A 20,829-nucleotide genomic window follows, 5' to 3' on the forward strand; every position below is an offset into this window, starting at 1 on the left:
AAGTGTACTCCAAATGTTCCGGTAATGATTTTAGCTCCAACTCGGGAGGTTCTTCCACTGAAGGCCGTAGCCGATTAGCTTGTTTTCTATCAATTTCTTCAAACCCCTCGGAAGTTTCTTCTAATTCTTCCTTGAGGATCCCTCGTTCTGGGTTGTTTACCCCAAGGATATCTAAACTGTCTTCATCTTCCACTTGATTACTGAACCCACACACCTCAATTGATGAGATTGACTCGATACAAATTTTTGCTTCATCTTCTTCAACTTCTTCCTCGGATTCACACCCAACAAATTCTGTTGTGAATGCCAATGAAAAAGACAAGGGAGTTTCCTCCAATTAAAATTCAGCCTCATTCCTAAAGGATATAAACGCAGACTTTTCAAAGCATTCCAACAGCATTGACAATTCAGAACCTTGATATTGCGTTCCACTCTCTTCACTCATCATATGTGGCTCAACTATCCGTAGACTCAGCCCCTCATCATGTTGCTTACCCGAATAAAATCCTGCCACTAATTGTTCCATTTTTCTCTCATTGGATACCATCCTATCCTTCAATGTCTCCATAATTGATGCTTCGTTCAACATGATCCTGAAATGGAAAAGAAAACAGAAATTACTGTTCACCCAGTAAAAATAGGAAAAGAAATGAAAGATAGAATGAAAAGAGCGGCGAAAAAGATAAGTGAAGTGGAAATAGAAAATGAAAATGTGGATAAATAAAGTAACCAAGTCCTAGCGTTCCTAATATCCCGTTCCCCGGCAACGGCGCCAAAAACTTGACACGTCCGAATATGCGTGCATGTACCGCAAGTGCACGGGTGTCGAAGTAATAATTACCCCGGTGAGTGGGTAGTCGAATCCACAGGGAACGGAAGTATTAGTATTAACCAATTCTTAATTATCTAGTCGAAATCAATGGATATGATGAAATGAACTAATTGCAAGAGAATTAATAAGCAATCAAGCGAGCAAGAAAATGAGTAAAGGAGATCTCAATCAATAAAGATGAGGTATCCGGGCAATGCTCCCCCTAGGATCTAACATGAAGCTCACGATTCACTAAATGCTTCTAAACCGAGTCTAATGAGTTGAGGTAATCCAAGAACAACCGGTTCTTGCCTCCAAGCCACCGGTACTAGTCCCCTACAAGGTCCCGGCGGAGAAATCACTCAGTCTCAACACCTCACACCCCATATGACCGCAATACGCTCTAGGGACACCTAAGAGTGAAACCGATTCCTAAGGATAGATCCAACCCTAATTCCCTGCGAAGGATCTCTAACCCCCTACAAGGTCCCGGAGGAGAAATCTCTGAATCTCACGCCTCACACCAAATATGGTTGCATAGAGTTTAGTGAATACGGAGATAGGAAACACTCAATTGGAAGGGAGAGGCGACACTCCACTATCTCATGACTCACCCTCTCAACCCTCTTTAACCTTGACGTTCTAACTCTAGTGGAGACCTCTCTCACACCAAAGTAACAAATCATGCAAATCCAATCAACCTCAAGGATTAATTAAACAAGCAAGCAATGGGAATACAATGTTAAAACTCAAATCAACTCGAATTAATAGAAACATAAAGAAAATCATTACAAAAACATAAATCCTACGGTTCACATGCCCAAATACCTACTAAGGTTTAGCCCTGCATGGAGCAAGTTACACAACAATGATTATTACAATAAAAAACAATGAAAGCCATGAAGTAAAACCCTCTTAAATTCGTGATGATGGCCTTGATGGGTCGCCCAACGTCTTGAAGAATCCTTCTCCGAAGCTAGGTCACCGAAGGCTCCCTCTTTGCTATGACGGAGAGAAGATCGATCAAAGTTGGTGATGGACGCCCACCAATATCGCCAAAGACCTCCTCCAAAACCCTAGCCGCCTTGCCTTCAAAGTGCTCGCAAAAACCCTCGCCAAAATCTCTTTCAAAATATGGCAAACAGCCTATTTAAACGCGGGTGCGTAAACAACAACTGTGCTACAGTACTGCTACAGTAAAATTTCTGCATTATTTTTCACAAAACGCGTCCGGGCACACGTCCATGTGGTAGGCTATAAAACTTTTCTTCATCGACGTATCTTTGAGAGATCTTGCAATCTTCACAAAGAGAAGGAACATGAAGATGTGTCTGCCTTTCTGCCCTTCCAACCAGTGAATTGACTTGAATCTTCTTGGAAGTCGGCACACATCTCCATGTTTATGAACTCCTCTCGTGTCTTGGTCCTTGAATTGAACAAGAAATCCCAAGATTGTGTCTTTATAGCCTATCTTTGCTTCCTTTTTACTCTTCAAGGCATTCACAACCTATATGCATTAAAGAACACCAAATACACAATATGAGACATAAACCACAGTAAAAATGATGCTCAATGCATGTAAGACATATATAAAAATATGTCTACTCAAGCACTTATCACTTTGCTCAGAGGAAAGTATCTTCCCATGAATTTTTCAAAAATATCTTTCCATGTTTTGATCGATCCCGATGGTAAGGATGTGAGCCACCGATATACCCCATCTCTCAAACTAAATGGGAATAGTCATAACCAGATCCCATCATCTATCACTCCATTTATCTTGAAAGTGGAACTAATTTGGAGAAAGCAAGCAAGATGGCCATGAGCATCCTCATTTGCAAGACCATTAAATTGCACTGAATTCTGGATCATGCCGATTGTGCTAGCTTTGATTTCAAAATTATTTCTTACAATGGATGGTGCTTGAACACTGAATTCTTCACCCATGAATAGTGGCCTTTCAAATTCGGATAAGGTGCATCTTTCCTCGGCTACGATTATAGATTCTCTACCCTCAATTTTGATGTTTCGTTCACTTGAGTCTTCACCCAATTCTCTTAGTCTTTGATGCAAGGTTCTTTCAATTTCACTATCCGATACAACTAGGTTTGATGGGTTTGCTTGTGTCATGCATAGTACCTTACAAAATTAACAAAGATAAAGAAAATTAAGCTCAAAAAGAGATAAATAAAAGTAAAGGATAAGAAATAAAAGATAAGAAAATGGCTAGAGCAATAAGCTAGGAGTTTCCTAGAATTCTTTAAGTCTCCAGCAATGGCTGCAAACAAATTGATTGATTCCCCGCAAGTGTACAGGATCGCCAAGTAATACCTTATGCAGGAGCACAAGGACCGTATTCCACGGGGCTAAGGAGCTCCTATTACTCCTCCATCACCTATTATCCAACCTTACAATTTAAGCATGGTAAACTACTTTAACAAGTGCAAAAGTGTAAGCATATTGCAAGTATGAGAATTATAAAGCCACACAAGAGATCCTAAGAGAAATGATGAGATAAAGAGGCATAGGGATTAGGATTCCCTTGAGTGGTCATTGATGTGAACTCGTCCGCAAGCGCATGAAGTCATCAAGTAATATCTCTCGTGTGAGCACGAGAGGATCATATTCCTTGGGCCCAAGGAACTACCCTTACTTCCTCTTTGCGTATTGTCTAGCCGAAAGATTTTAAGGGGTTCTTTAAACTATTAATTCAAATAAAAAAACTACAAGTGGAGTCTAAAATAGGGCAAGGGTATAAAATTAACGGAATGAAATGGTCGTGGATGCGGATTCCCTAGGGGCTACTAAAGTGCAAAGGATGCTAAGAATGTTATGTAATTGAAGGGTTGGACCTAGAGATTTCCTAAATTAGATCAACCTGATGGTCACAACAATTGACCCCAAATCCGGTATAAATATTAATATGGAATTTCTTTCAATCAGATCCTAATATCATTGCATTAACAAAGGGGGAAATCTCTAATTAGAGCAGGAACACAACTTGGCCTAGCCCTAATGTTGGAAGGATACAAAATACCCGATGGTCACGGCATATTTGTACATGAATCCCTTCTAAACTTGCTGTGTCTAGTACAAGGGCGATGGTCACGCTACCAAGTACAACCTAGAAGTTGGTTTATAGAGTTCTCATGTAAGCAACACGTCAAATACACCAAGAATGAATGACAAACACACAACAATTGCAATATACTTAATTAAATCATCCAAATACACAAGTTTACCCCAAGGTTCACCGTCATCCGGTGACCTTGGGGTCTACTCGTCCATGCAAACAAATACAGACAATAGGTCCATGAAAACAACTACAAATGGCATAAGAAAAATCCCTCAAACAATGGAAGTGCGATGACAAGCCAAGTTAGGTGGAAAGCTTCCACGGATGCCGCGATTGGGGCGGCTTCCCTCATCATCTACAAGCTCCCAAAGGAGATTGATGAAGATCTGGCCAAACCAAGCTTCTCCCTTTGATTCCCCTTCTCCAAAACATGTGATCTTGCCTCCTAAGAACTGGTGGAAGTCGGCTCCAAGAACTCGCCAAAAAGCTTTTCCCAAAAAACATCTCCCTTTGCCCTAGAAATTCAGTCAAGTATATACCCCATCAGGTCAATACGGGCTCCATGCGGGCGTATGGATGCCCATGAAGCTCACTACCATTTTGCCCAGAAAAGGTGTCGGTGCTACAATACTCAGCTATAGTGTTTTCGCTATAGTGTTTTTGCTAAAGTAACTGAGAATTGTGAATTTCCAGCAAACCTCACAGGCACTCATGCGGGCGCATGAACCCCGTGAAGCCACAGCCGAATGCCTTGCAGCATGAATAGTGACTCTACTACATTACCGCTCCAGTGCCTGTTATAGTGCCGGAACCCCAAAAATGTTGTTTTTCGGTGTCGAATTCGTCCAATTTGTATTTTTGAGCTTCGTTCAGTGCTTTTAAGATCTGCAACCCCGAAATAACCAATTTAGACTTAAACAGGCATCAATTCACTAAAATATACACAAATAATACAACATTAATACGTATAAAATACATACATTTAGGCGTTTATCACTCATCATGATATATGGATGCGCAGTAATAACATAGCAACGGTGATTTAGATCTAAGGATCTCAAGATTAGTCCAACCCCAATTTCTCATCAATTGAACCCTAATCCCATACGAATGTTGATAAGGATCTCTCCTTAATCAAATTCCTACGATCGCATTAAGTATAGGAAGATCCCACAATAAGGACATACTTACCCTAAGTCTATTTTTATGGTTCGGAGGGGCTACCGACATCCAATTTCTCGACATGTCGATACAAGTATACCACTTCTACTTCATTAGGAATCCAATACATGTGAGTAGATCATATCTACGCATACAAATCAAATAAGGACTACGGATCTCTCCATTAAGTAGATCTAGGCATGAATAATAATGAACCAAACCATAAATCAACCCAAGCATTTAAATTAATAATAAGGCATCCAAAATACATGATGAACCTAGCAAGGTTCACCTCCATCCTGTGGCCTTGGGGGTCTTGTGTGCCATCATACAAACAAACATGATAGAGACAAGAAAAACAAGAAACAAATGCATAAGTGACACTCCCTAGTCCAAATGATGATGAAGAAGAAGAAGAAGGCCGACTAAATGTGCTTCCTCTAGCAGAATGAATGCCGAATTACCTCCTTGACTACTCTCCCCTTGATGGTGAAGCTCTCCCCTTGAGGTTCCAAGCCCTTGATCACGTGTCAAGCTTCAAGAAAAAACCTCCAAAAGATGTCTTCATTCCTCTTTTCCTTCCCCTAGTTGTGGCTGCCAAAAAAACTCCCTTTTCTACCCCTCAAATGTGCTTTTATACATCCCAAGTATCTCGGCCGTAAGGGGGCCGTATAGGGGTTAAAAAGAGACCAAAATCCATCAAAAACTAGCCATCCCGGTGTCAATCCAGGGGTCTATGATGGGGTCAATAATGAACTCATTGAGGCCGCATGAATCAAGCTAGAAGATGGTTTCTCTTGCTACAGTATCCATCCCCAGGTCAATCCAAGGCAGCATTGAGGCCGTATGGCCTGGGTCAAATCCTGACTCAAAAATATTGTATGTGCTACAGTTGTTGCTATAGTGATCTTGCTACAAATCATATCTTCATTTCTTCCAAACCATATCTTCGTGTCTTCCATATCATATCTTCGTATCTTCTAAACCATATTTTACTACAGTGATCTTGCTACAGTATTGTACCCTGGTTTTCTTCTCTTTTTTTGCCTAAATCATATATTCATGTCTTCCATGGCTCCTCCGTGCCTTACAATGCAAATAATACACGATTAAGCACAAAACGTGCATCAATTCTTATAAAAATACATGTTAGATATATCAAATACATATACTAAAATACATATATTTAGACACATATCTAGTCACACAGGCCAGTGTCCTTCTGGCTGAGCTAGACACGCACCCACACAGGCGCTTGAGCTAGGACAGTGGCCCAGTGGCTTGTTTTCTCCCCTTGCTCTCTGCCCTCGCGTGCGTGCTACCCGGTTTACATTGTCTTCATGCCGAACTGATGTTTTTAAGTCTTTTCTTCATAGATATGGCACCACGGACCAAGAGATTGGCTTAGAAATGCCCTCGCCATGATAGGGACCAACCCCACCACTAGTAGCCAAATTTCCTGACCCCGTTCGTCAGCAAAGGTTCGAGTGTCTCCAGAGTCTCAAGATTAGACAGTCACGCTTTATTGGTTGGGATGCGTTAGAGGATATTGGTCTTCCTGAGGTGGTCAGCGAGCTTGTTAATATGGGAGGTTGGGACCTACTACTCGCTATCGAAGAGCCCCTCAGTCGAGACATTACCTTAGAGGTTCTTACCTCATTTTCCTCTGACCGTGACGCTGCCGACACTAACTTTGGTACGGATGATACCGTTCATTTTTGAACCTTCGGTTAACCACATGGGATGTCTTTGACCCAGCTCTTGATATATTTTGGATTATACGATCAGGACTATGCTGATACTATCAAGTACACTCAGCTCCTCACCAAAAATCCTCATGATCTCACTCCGGGCCAGGTTTTTCATAATTTTATACGGCGACTACAAGTATGTTCCAGGCTAGTTGAAGGCATTTTTTCTCATACAAGTACTTTCATTCTATTCTTAGCTGGTCGGTGAAAGGTCGTGAAGATGGCACAGGCTCACTTCACAGGACATATCTTTTGTATCTCCACTCCATGGTGCATTGATAAAAACTTGTGTGCTAAGAATGCAAAGTATTCTTTCCTTACGATTAGCATTACTTTTATCAGGTTTAAGCGCTAGTACTTCTGTATTTGTGTTCTTTTTCGCATGTAGGGTTTTGAAGATAAGTATTAAGAAAAGAAGCTAAAAGTAGATCGTGAACACACTATTTGGTGGAATCTTGGAAGGAACAAATGCGAAGACACAAGTAGGGTTCTAAGATATGTGAATGTGTACCAACCTCCATGTATTCAAGTAATTACAATGAGTTTGAGGGGCACGAAGGTAGTCACATTTGCGTATCCCAACTTGTGCATTGATAGCAAGATCTTCACCAATGAGGCCTTTGATTGAAGAAGAGTTGCGATCTATGACATAAACGTGCGCCTGTTTATGTTACCTTGATGAAAAGTGTGGAATTGGGAGTCTTTTGGCAGAATACTATAGCAGGTTATTGTAGCAAATCACTACAGTAATATACTATTGCAGTTACTGTTCAGAGCCTGCCGAAAATCATGTTCCCAGAGAATCCACACATGCATGTGGAAATTCCCCACGCCCGTGTGGATATTCCACAGGCCCGTGTGGATGCCCGATTCCAGCTCTATTTAAGCCGCGATTCAGCACGATTTTGAGGGATCCTTTTCACCCTTCTCTCCAACTTTTCTCTATCTTTTGGGAGGCCATCGACTAGGGTTTTGAGAGGCTTTTGGCAAGTCTTTGGAATGGTTCTATGGATTTGACACTGTGCTCTACTTGGAAGAAGGTTGTTGGGGGAGCTTTTGTCAGCATTGATCCTGCGAGGTGTGCCTGAGGCCGGACAAGGGGACCTTTAGAGAAGACGAGGCTACTCCACAAGACCATTGACACGAATACCGAAGGAATTTTTCTATGGATTACTTGTTTTTCATTCGATTTCATTGTTGATTGTAACTAGCTCCATGGAGAGCTAGACCCCTAGTGGGTACGTGGATTTCTGAACCCTAGGATGCATTTGTTTTATTAATCTTCTATTATGTTTTCCTTAAGTGATGTCTTTAATAGAGTTTCAATCTTCAATTATTGTTGCATGATTTCTCCCTTAGAGTGACACTAGGGTTGAGAGTCTACATTGGTAAACTTTGTGAGTGAGTGACACACCATGAGGGTTAGATATTCCAAGATTGAAGATGGTTGAGAGGGTGAGTCGAGAGATAACGGAGCATCCCCTTTCCTCTCTGATGTGATTTATCCTACCTGTACATTTTAAGAGTTCGTTGTGGTTATAGTAGAGTGAATAGGCTAAGGGATGACCTCCGTTGAGGCTTAGTAGCACAGGTAAAAGAGTGAAGCGTTGAAGTGACCTTAGCACCTAGGGCTTAATTGTAACTAGGGGTCTTTCGCCGCGACCAAAGGTTTAGATCTATACATTGGAATAGGGTTTAGTACTTGGAATCCCTAGAGTGTCTTGCAACCCTACACAGTATGAGGTGTTGAGATTGATCCATTTCTCCGCCAGGAAATAGTGCAGAGTTAGTCACGGTTAACCTTAGGTTTGCGACCATGTGTTTAAAGATTTTCAAGACTCATTAAGCATCAATTAGGAGATATAATAATTAATTTTGTACTTGAAGCAATTGTCCTAGGTGTAACAATATCCGATTACCCCACTTCTATCAATTTCCTAACCTCTCATCTATTTGTCCTTCCCTCTTTCTTGTTTCTCTTATTCTTACTTCATTACATTTTATCAACAAAATCATTATTCTGCCTTTACTTAGTTAGATAGAAATCTTGATATTTTTATTCCCTACTTCCTATGGATACGATACCCACTCACTTGGGATTTATTACTTTGACAAACCCGTGCACTTGCAGGTCACACACAAGGGGGTTGTCAAGTTTTTGGCGCCGTTGCTGGGGAGTAGGCATTTAGAGATACTTTGCACTTTGCTATTGATAATGCCCTTACATATATCCCCCAAGTGTACGGGTTTATCAAAGTAATAAATCCCAGATGAGTGGGTATCATATCCACAGAGAGTAGGGAATAAAAACACTTAAATTGTTTCATAACTAAATAAAAAGTGAATAATGATTTGTGTGATAAAATGTGATGTAACAAAAGTAAAAGAAACAAGAGAAAGAGTGCAAGGCTGCGGGAGAAGACAGATCTGAGGGGCAAATCGAAGGGGGAAGAAGGTTACACTCAAGGAAAATGATCTATGAGCTCGCCTGTGCGGATCCAACGAGTTCTCATCACCACCTTCTAGTCTTCATCTTAGGGGAGGTTGCTATGAGCTTTTCTTTGTATCTCTTATCTCCTACACTCGCTCCTTTGTTGATGATGAACTAGACTCCCAAGGTTACTGGGCATCCTGTGAACCTTGGGACGAACTTGCTTGTATGGATGCTTGATTTACATTTATGGTATTTGTGTGGTTTATGATCCTTGCTTGGTGCTCTTTGATGTGTTATTTTACATGAGAACTCTATGATCCAACTTCTAGGTTGTATTTGGTGCGAGACCATCACCCTTGTACTCAACACACCTTGCTTGGAAGGGATGCATGTATGAATACACAATGATCATTGGGTATTTCATACCCCTCCAACTATTAGGGCTGTACCTAGGTTGAGTTTCAGCCTTAATTTGAGATATTCCTACTTGTAATGCGATAGTAGGAGGATTTGGTTGGAAGAGATTCCAAGCCAATACTCTTATTGGATTAGGGATTACCGCCGTGACCATCGGGGTGATCTATTTTTGGATGTCTCTTGGTCCAACCACCATTGTCTCTGTAATTCTAACATCCATCTAGCTTTAGTAGTCCTGAGGAGATCCTCGCCCGTGGACCTCGCACTTTCATTGTTACTTGCTTCCTTAGTATGTTTATGTGGTAAGCCTTAGTCCATGTGTTTATAGTTTTCTCCTTGTTATTTTCCTTATCTTGTTTCAGTCCTATATTTGGTAGATTAGATAGTGCCGTCTAGGAGGGAGTAATAGCAACTCTTAGGACCCTAGGGAATATGACCCTTGTGTCACGCACAGAGTATTACTTGATAACCCGTGCACTTGCGGACTCATCAAACTCCTTGCGATTCTGTACGAGTGTGGGGTAGAGAGATTGTTCAATTTCTCCTCCGGGACATGTATAGAGTTAGGTATGGTTGGCCTTAGATTTGGGACCATGTATTAAAGGATCTCCATGAGTCATTAATGCATTATTTAGAAAGCATAATAGAGGGTTTTGCACTTGAAACAGTTGTCCTTGGCAGAAAAATATCCAGGTACCCCATTTATGTCGATTTCCTTACCTCCCCTTTACTTGTGCTCTTTTTCTTGTCTCATTTACTTTTGTTACATGACATGTTGTCACACAACTATTATCCACTTTTTGCCTAGTTAATAAACAATTTAAGTGATTTTATTACCTACTCCATATGGATACGATACCCACTCATATCTGATTTATTACTTCGACAAACTCATGCACTTACGCAAGGGGCAACAGAGTGAAGCATTGAAGTAACTCTAGTGTTTGGGGCTTAAATGTGACTAGGGGCCTTTTGCCTGGACCAAAGGTTTAGGTCCATACATAGGAAGCGGGTTTATCACTTGGATTTCCTAGAACACCATGCAACTTTACACAGTGTGTGGTGTTGAGACTAAGCGATTTCTCTGCCGGGACATTATATAGAGTTAGTCATGGTTGACCTTAGATTTGGGACCGTCTGCTTAAGGATTTCCACTACTCATTGAGCATTGATTAGGAAGTATAATAGTGGGTCTTGCATTTGAAACATTAATCCTAGGGGAGCATTATCCTAGTACCCCAATTCTATCGATTGCCTTACCTCTCACTTACTTGCGCCTCTCATTCTTGTTTCTTTTATCTTTTTTCACATTGCATTTTATCGACACTATCATTGTTCAATTTCAAGTGGTTAAGTAGCAATTTAAGTATTTTTACTCCCTATTCCCTGTGGATACGATACCCCACTCACCTGGGATTTATTACTCAATAAACCCATGAACTTGCAGGTCACACGCAAGAGGCGTTGTCAAATTTTTGGTGCCGTTGTCGGGGACTAAGTATTTAGAGATACTTTGCACTTTGCTATCTTACCAATTCATTAATATATTTTTCTATTTCATATCTTCTTATTCTTTCAACGTTCTGATTTGTTTTTCTTTCTTTTGTACAGTGCCATGTTATGACCCGAGGGAACCCTTTGACATTGCTTGAAGGTGATCCTTAACTTGAACGTATACTCCGAAGAAAGGGTAAAGAACCAGTGAAAGAACCATTGAATCAAGCTGAAATAGATATTGAAGGGTTTACAAACATGGCCAAACAGAATGAACAATAGAGAACACTTTTTGATTATGCCAGACTATCAGTATTGGGGATACAATCTAGCATTGTGTAACCCCCAATTATAGCTCTGAACTTTCTGCTGAAGCCAGCATTCATCCAGATGATTCAGCAATCAGCGCAGTTCAATTGTTTGGCCGATGAGGATCCAAATAATCACATTGAAAACTTCTTGGGAGTTTGTGACATGCTAAAAATCAACGTTGTTACGGATGATGCTATTAGATTGAGGGATTTCGCATTTTCTCTAAAAGGAAGAGCAAAGCGGTGGTTACTTTTTTTACCGCGAGCATCCATCACGACCTAGAATGAGATGGTTGAAGCTTTCTTGGCTAGGTACTTCCCTCTGGTAAAGTCAGCAAAGCTTCGGAATGAGATTTCATCGTTTATTCAGATGGAGCTCGAGTCCTTGTTTGAGACATTGGAGCATTTCAAAGACCTTTTACAAAAGTGTCCACAACATGGATTCCCTGAGGGGATGATCATTCAGACCATTTACAATGGGTTGAATCCAAGTACAAGACAACTTTTAGATGTCACCGCAGGAGGTACAATGGGGAATAAGACCCCCAATGAAGCCCGATAATTAGTAGAAGAAATGACCATGAATAGATACCGATGGAATGCAAGGGAAATGGTAGAAATTGGCTGGACTCTATGAAATTGATGCGGTTACATCATTGGCGGCCCAAGTAGAGGCATTATGTAAGAAGTTAGACACTCTAACTTCTCTTAGATTGGCGGCCGTAATGAATTGTGATGGATGTGGTGGAGGACATGCCCCATCCAATTGCCTAATAGCCGTTGGTTGTACTTCAACTGTTGAGCAAGTTGACTTTGTGGGTATTGTAATGAGAAACCAAGGCAATCCATATAGCAACACCTACAACCAAAGGTGGAGGAACCACCCCAATTTCTCATGGAGTAACCAAGGGCAGCAAAAGGCCATAGCACCACTAGGTTTCGAACCACAACAAGCCCCGAACATGGAGAATAGAGTTTCAGGCTTGGAGACCCAAATGACCAATTTAGAGAAAGACTTGACTAGATTTGAAGATGTGAAGGAGATTACTTTGAGAAGTGGTCATGAGGTGGAAGGCAAACTTCCTAGTGAGAAGACCAATGTTGAGGCACCGGAGGTCGTGCAGGTTGAGGAAAGAATTAACAAAGAAAAAGAGGTGGCACCCCCACCTTACAAGCCAAGAATCCCTTATCCTTCAAGATTGAAGAATGACCAAAATGATCAGTAACACAAGAAGTTCTTGGGTCTATTTAAGCAATTGCACATCAACATTCCTTTTGTAGAGGAGTTGTCTCAAATGCCTCAGTATGCTAAGTTCTTGAAAGATCTTTTGACCAACAAGAGGAAATTAGAAGCGAGTCCATCGGTGATCTTAGATGCATCTTACTAGGCGGTCTTGTAAAAGAATATGCTGACTAAGAAGAAAGTCCAAGGAAGCTTCATTATCCCATGCAACATTGGCATTTTGTGTGAAGAGATGGCATTTGCGGACTCAGGGGCTAGTATCAACGTCACGCCATACTCTTTCTTTCAGAAGCTAGGCTTGGGAGTGCCTAGGCCCACTCGGATGACATTGCAATTGGTGGACCGAACAGTGAGACATCCGAGGGTCATTATTGAAGACGTGCTTATCAAGGTGGACAAGTACATATTTCATGTAGACTTCGTAGTGTTGGATGTCGATGACAATGTAGATGTTCCTATGATACTTGGGAGGCCATTCTTGCACACTGACAAGGCATTGATCGACATGGACGGTGGGGAGTTGACACTGAGGGTTGGAGAAGACAAGCTCACATACCGCCTTACCAAAGCCATGCGACATTCTGTTGACTTTGAGGATACTTTATATTTTCTTCACACCACTAATTAACTTATCGATGAATACGTGTAGGAAATGTTGAATCGATACCCATACGAGGTGCTGCTAGACCAAGACGAGGAGAACGAGGAGTTGATGATGCTCGGTCTAGAGGAGAAAGTACTACATACTCCAGGGATCATGAAAAATATGCTCCGGAAGATGAAGCGAGTGAGAAGACGCCACAAGAAATGCCCCAAGGCTGTTGGGAATATGCATGAAAGGAACAAAGGTGACAAGTCCTCAAGTGGTAACAAACTCGACAACTCTCCCTCTACCTTCAAGAGGTTATGATCATCATGCTTCCAATTCATGGGTAAGAGGGAAACCTTCATTTATAAGCCCCCGTGAGATCAGGCAAGGTATGTCAGGCTTAGTGACGTTAAACAAGCACTTCTTGGGTGGCAACCCAAGTCTTTACTATTTTTTTAGTTTTTAGTTTAGTGTTTGGATAAATAAGGTTTTGAGTGTTGGTGTCATGATCTTGAGAAGTTATTGCTGTGATTTTCTCATGGAACTTTGGTGTACATGCTTGTTTAAATGAGCATGGCGAAGTTTTTGGTCGTTTGAGCATGTCGTGTTTTTTTGACTGGTGTAATTGCATGATAAAAGCAGGCTCTGAGCGTTTTTATTTGTTTAGGAATATTCCGCAGAGATTGCAGAGTTTTCTAAGGCATCCAGTGGTCTCTACTAAGAGCTCATCCAGTGAAGGCACAGGGGCATGGACTCGGCCCTGTGAACAACTTTGTGAGATTCACACACCCATGGGTAATTCCCACACGGGCGTGTGTCTTCTTGCAGAGACTTAGAGATTTTTCTTGAGAAAACACAGGGGCGTGGACTCACCCCTATGGATTACCCTGTGATAAACACACGAGCGTGGATAATTTCTGCACGCCCGTGCATATCTCTGTAGAGGAGCTCTCTTTTATCTCGAGAAGATACAGGCGCATACGAGTGCCCCTGTGAGCTTGCCCTTTACATGTCCAAGCCCATGGGGAAGTTTTGCACGGCCATGTGAAACACTTAGAGTTTTCTCGGGTTGGACAAAGAAGACACAGGGGCGTGGATCTGCCCCTGTGGGTCAGGCGCACGGGCCTGGGTAATTGCCGCATGCTCGTGTGGTTGTGTCCAAAGAGCATTAGTTGTTTTCCCGACAGTACACAGTGGCTTGCGTTCGCCCCTGTGAGTCTCTCTTGTAGTGTCTCACGGACATGGGTAATTTTCACACGCTCGTGTGGATCCGCAGAATTTCAAGAGACGCGAATTTTTCTTTAAAATCTCTTTGAGATTTTTCTACATTACACCTTCAATCACTCGAAGAGCATTCTTCATCATTTGCCCGACCTCACATTGCTGGGTTAGAGTGTTTTTATTTAATTTCCATGCCGATTTTGAAGTTTTCATACTCATTTCATAGGTAAACATTTTACCCCATCTCTTATTCGCCATTTCTTGTTTTTGTTTTATTAAAAGTCATAGTGTGGTGCAATTTTCACTCGAGAATGGCTTATGCATGTTTAGAAATAGTTTAGATGTGACATGCGGCCGTGCGATTTTCACGCCCAGCAGATCCACACGGACGTGGGGAATTTCCATACGACCGTGTGGAATTCTACAAGATCTGTTTCTTTAGCTTCTTTGATAGTTTCTTCATCAATTATTATTGGTATGGCACCACGCTCGAAGAAGCAAGAGGGCAAGTGTCCTAGGGAGATTCCACTTGAGCTAGCACATATTGAATTCTCGAATCCCGAGCATCAGGCTTGATTTGAGAGGGTATCGAGACTGAGTCTTGGACATTCTCGCTTTGTGGATTTAAGTGTGCTAAGAGAGATTCAGCGGCGTGATGAGTTAGATGATGAGATCGGCAAGATATTAGTAATGGGAAGCTGGACGAGATTGTTGTCGATCTGAGAGCCATCTTTCCACGCATTAATGCTGGAAGTGTTGGCATCCTTCAGTTTTGCATGAGTGTCACTGAGTTCTTAGTTCGGATGGGCTTGTATGATGAGACATACACAGATAAAAAGGAGTATGGACGCTTGTGTGGACAAGGGCATTATGAACCCTGACTCCACAGCAAGCATACCGAGCTTTGTGTGGACAAGGGCATTATGAACCTGGAGCGTATAAGGCCTCATGGTTATCGCGGCTGAGCTACATATATTTACACTCCGTCCTCAGTAGGTTTATGACTGGCTAAGGTGACAACACAGCTGTTTTGAGCCGGCAGGACCTACCCTATGTAGTGGCAGACTTTTTGATGCACTAGAGCCAGTTTGCTAGAGTGGGAGTTTTATTCGCTGGCCCCTACGTCACTAGACTCATCCTTGGGATGGTTTTCTGGACGGTATCCGAGGTGCCAAAAAGGCGGTCGTTCCTGAGCCTGGGTGTGCACCGATGGAGACCGGAGCACCCCTTACAGCATAAGAGACAATCTAGAGCCCGGTTGACGACACCCCTTGCGTATATCCCGCAAGTGCCCTTGTTTGTTGAAGTAATAAAATCACAGGTGAGTGGGTATCGTATACACAGGGAGTAGGGAGTAAGAATACTTAAATTGTCTCTTAACTAAGTGAAATATGAATAGTGATTTGTGTGACAAGATGTAATGAAACAATAGTAAAAGAGGCAAGAGAGAGCACAAGTAAAGGAGAGGTAAGGCAATCGATATAGATGGGGTAGTTGGATATTGATCTGCCTAGGACAATCGTTTCATGTGGAAAAACCCTATATTATGCTTCCTAACTAATGCATTAATGAGTCGTGGTGATCCTATAATACATAGTTTCAAATTTAAGGTCAACCATGCCTAACCCTATACATGTCTCGGAGGACAAATTGAACAATCTCTCAACCTCGCACTCGTATAGAATTGCAATGAGTTCTAGGGATTCCAAGTGATAAATCCTCTTCCTATATGTAGATCTAACCCTTTGGTCCAGGCGGAAGTTCCTTAGCCACAATTAAGCCCTAGATGCTAAAATCACTTCAACGCTTCACTCCATTGCACTCGCAACTAAGCCCTAGCAGAAGGTCATCCCTTAGCCCATTCACTCTACTATAACTGAAAAGAACTCAAGGAATTGGAGATAGAATAAATCACACTAGAGGGGAAAGAGGATGCTCTCCTACCTCTCGATTCACCCTCTTAACTCTCTCTAATCTAGATTTATCTAACTCTCGTGGTGTGTCACTCACTAACAAGGGTTACCAACAAGAAATCTCAACCCTAGTGCTACTCTAAGGGAGTATTCATATAATCAATGCATTCAAGATTGGAACTCAATAAAAACATCAATTAACGAAAGCATAATAACAAGGTTCAATAAAATGAATACATCCTAGGGTTCACAATCCAAGTACCCACTAGGGGGCTTAGCTCTCCATGGAGCTAATTACAATCAATGAAATCAATTATAAAAGCAATAAATCTATAGAAAACCCCTCGATAGTCATGACGATGGTCTTGTGGAGAGTCCTCTACTCATCCACAGGTTCCTTTGTCCGGCCTAGGATACATCTCGCCAGATCAGTGCCGACGAAAGGTCTCTCACTAACCTTCTTCCAAACAAAGCAGGATGTCAAAGCCATAGACACTCTCCCAATCCCTAGCCAATATCTCTCAAAACCCTAGCTGCTGCCCTCTCTCAAGTTGGGGAACAGATGAAGAAAAGAATGCTGAAATCGGGGTTGAAATCAGCTTTTAAGGGGCTAGAATCTGGAATCCACATGCCCCTGTGAATATTTCACATGGCATATGTGGAAGTAACGCAGGGAAGTGTGGAATTTCCACATGGCCGTGTGGCTTCTCTGGACAACTCCTTCTTCGGCCGGCTATAAACAGTATCTGCTACATTATGTTTTACAGTGTTGCTACAGTGCTCTGCTATGGTACCGGTCCAAAACACTCCCGAAACCATGCATTCATCGAGGTAATGTAAATGGGTACACGTTTACGTCGTAGATCATTTTGCTTCTTCAGTGAACGGCTGCGCTGGTGAAGATCTTGTTACACATGCACAAGCCGGAATACTTAGAGTGTGACTGCCTTTGTGCCCTACAAATCATTGTGCTAGCTTGAATATAAGGAGGTTGGTACACGTTCTAGCATCGTGAAGCCGACTTATGTATTCACGTTTGATCCATCTCAAGATTTCCTCCAAATTGTGCACTCATGATCTATATTGGCTTCTTTCTCTAAGATTCAGCTTCACAACCCTTTGCATTCTTATCAGATGTATTAGTAACATAAATTCACACGTATTAGTGTTAAAACTCGATAAAAGTAATGCTCATCATAAAGAAATAACACTTTGCATTCTTATCACACAAGAACTTATCACCGGTACATATTTTTACTTCTTCTCGAGCCCATGATCGATCTGAGAGGCTCAAGAGTGCTGTGGGTGAGCTTTGGACTGAGATTGCTAAGGTCCAGGCTGTACAGGTTGCACAGTACATGGGGATGATGGCATTTCTTGACACCATACTACAACTATTAGAGCGAGATGCATCCTCGCCTATCATTAGGAGACCGAGGACCCCTCCACCCCACCAGCCTCACCATCGCCTGATCTACCGGCACCTTTCGACTATCTAGTGGCAGATGTAGAGCTGACACCAGACGACACCGACACTTGATACATTTTTCTTCTTTAACTTCTGCATTTTATTTTAGACTTGTATACTCAGAAAGTATTCTCCTTCTGAGTTTATCTTTTATTTTCATTTTTTTGTCTCAAGCTGAAGTTCAGTGCTCTATCTTTTATATATACTCGACTTATTTTTATTTTTATTGAGCTTCACTAAACCCCCTTGTGCATGAGTGCAGATGTTCTTGTCAGTATGGGAAATGAGAACTAGTCATGGACACGGCCAATGTGGGTCGTGTGTGCTCACAACCTGTTGGAACTTTACTCCTAAGGATTTAACTCCATCAAACGCAACACTAGGAGTTAGGGGAGTATTGTTTCAATTGCCGCTGCCACATTTATGATTGATTGATTTATTTTATATTATGCTTACATGGTACATTGAGGACAATGTACATCTTAAGTATGGGGCGGTGGGGGGAGTTCACATTGCACATGTCCTTTATATAAATTTTGATTGACATACATGTTCACGTAGCAAATGGTGGTTCACCTTAGTTGCAATGATTGTATTCTCGAGTTTAGGAGAATTTTAACATTGAATGTTTTCGTGCTTTAGTTTGTTCTTGATTTTCTAGGAATTTTTGCCCGATTGATACTTTTTGCACTACTCACTCTTGAAACTATTTTGGAAACTCAAGTTCTATGTTTAAGGGACTAATTAGTTTTTTTTCTTGTGTTATTTTCTAAAAAAATGAAAAAAAAAATGGAACAAGAAAAGGAAGAAAAAAATAGATATATTGTTTAGTTGTGCATTTTGGGTGGGAAAAGCTACCACCTATGAAATATGAAGCTACTCTCATAAGTTGGATACTAGTTATGCCCTAATGAGATAAAGAGCTATATCATGGGATGAGTGAAAGCTACCACTCCGGTAGAAAGAGCTACTACCTTGAAAGTGTGGAAGCCACCTTAGCGGCCGCTTGGGAAGAGGCAACCTTAGAGGATGTGTGAAGCTACTACCATCTTTTTATTTTTTTTGTGCTTTGTAAATAAATAAGTCCCTTATAATTAGAACTTTGAGGAGTATACTTTGGGTTGAATTGAGTAAGTTTACACACACTTACACGATTTCGGGTTGGTTGTCCTTTTCTATTCGAGTTTTTAGCTAGAGAATTGTTTTTTCGTATTTAGTGTTGAAATTCCCCTTACTTGTAGAATGCTCTCTTTGCATGCTTTGGTGAACCTAAGACCAAGGATTTTCAATATTTCCTTCTTTTATGCGTCAATGTGTTATTTTTGCTTGAGGACAAGCAAAAGCTTAAGTGTGGGGGAGTTTGATAAATGCTTGTGTGATAAGAATGCGAAGTGTTCTTTCCTTATGTTGAGCATTACATTTAGTAGGTTTAAGCGCTAATACATGTGTATTTTTCTACTTTTGAGCATGTAGGGTTGTGAAGCTAAGTATTGAGAAAAGAAGCCAAAAGTAGATCATAAACGCATTATTTGGTGGAATCTTGGAATGAACAAACTCGAAGACACAAGTGGGTCTCGAAGATACATGAATGTGTGCCAACCTCCATGAATTCAAGTCACTATAATGAGTTGGAGGGGCAGAAAGGCAGTCACATTTGTGTATCCCGACTTTTGCATTGATAACAAGACCTCGTCCAATGAAGCTTTTGATTAAAGAAGACATGTGATCTACGGCATAAATGTGTGCCCCTTTATGTTGCCTCGATGAAAAGCATGGAATTGGGAATGTTTTGGCAGAGTACTGTAGCAAGTACTGTAGTAGTTATTTTTCACAGCCAGCCCAAAACAAGATTTCCTGAAAATCCACACAAGCATGTGGATATTCCCCATGCCTGTGTGGAAATTCCACAAGTTCATGGCGAAAATCCACTGGGGTGTGTGGAATCCTGATTTCAATTGTATTTAAGCCGCGATTCAGCCCGATTTTTGGGATCTTATTTTCCCCTTTTATCCATCTTTCATCCATCTATCGAGAAGCCATCGGCTAGGGTTTAGAGAGGCTTTTGGCATGTCTTTGGAGTGGTTCTAATGATTCAACACCATGCTTCACTTGGAAGAAGGTTATTGGGGAAGCTTTCGTCAACACCGATCCGGCGAGGTGTGCAATAGGCCAGACAAGGGGACCTTTGGAGAAGACTTGGCTACTCCACAAGAGCATCGACACAACTACCGAGGGGGTTTTCTTATGGAACACTTGTTTTTACTTTTGATTTCATTGTTGATTGTATTATGCTCCACAGAGAGCTAAATCCCCTAGTTGATGCTTGGATTTTGTAAACCTTAGGATGTTGTTGTTTCATTGATCTTTTATTATGCTTTCCTTAATTGATGTTTCAATTGAGTTCCAATCTTGAATGCTTGTTGAATGATTTCTCCCGTAGAGTGGCACTAGGGTTGAGAGTCCATCTTGCGTGGCCTGGACAGAGGCCGAATGGCCCTGTTTTCCCTCCGACTCGCTGCCCTCGCGCGCGCGGTGCCCTGTTTACACTATATACATGCCGAACTGATGTTTTTACATGTTTTCTTCGTAGATATGGCACCGCGGACCAAGAGATTGGCTCAGAAACATCCTCGCCATGACAGGGAGCCGACTCCACCACCAGTAGTGGAATTCTCTGACCCCGTTCATCAGCAACGGTTCGAGCGTCTCCAGAATCTCAAGATTGGACAGTCACGATTTATTGACTGGGACGCACTAGAGGATATTGGTCTTGCTGAAGAGGTCAGAGAGCTAGTTAGTGTGGGAGGTTGGGACCGATTGCTTGCTATTCAGGAGCCCGTTAGACGAGATACCACCTTGGAGGTTCTTGCCTCGTTTTCCTTCGATCGTGATGCAGTTGATACCAGTTTTGACACGGAGGATGCCATTTGTTTCCGAGCC

At 41.7% G+C, this 20,829-nt stretch overlaps 1 non-coding gene across 1 annotated transcript; it reads right to left on the reverse strand.

Annotated features, from left to right (window-relative positions):
- Positions 1-11,792: 11,792 nt before the first annotated feature.
- LOC120266844 lies at positions 11,793-11,899 on the reverse strand. The gene has a single exon (XR_005538291.1). It is a non-coding gene; the product is annotated as a small nucleolar RNA R71 (small nucleolar RNA).
- Between the last annotated feature and the right edge of the window lie 8,930 nt (positions 11,900-20,829).

The sequence above is a fragment of the Dioscorea cayenensis genome, chromosome 1 (genome assembly GCF_009730915.1).
Source record: "Dioscorea cayenensis subsp. rotundata cultivar TDr96_F1 chromosome 1, TDr96_F1_v2_PseudoChromosome.rev07_lg8_w22 25.fasta, whole genome shotgun sequence".
Classification (NCBI taxonomy): Eukaryota; Viridiplantae; Streptophyta; class Magnoliopsida; order Dioscoreales; family Dioscoreaceae; genus Dioscorea; species Dioscorea cayenensis.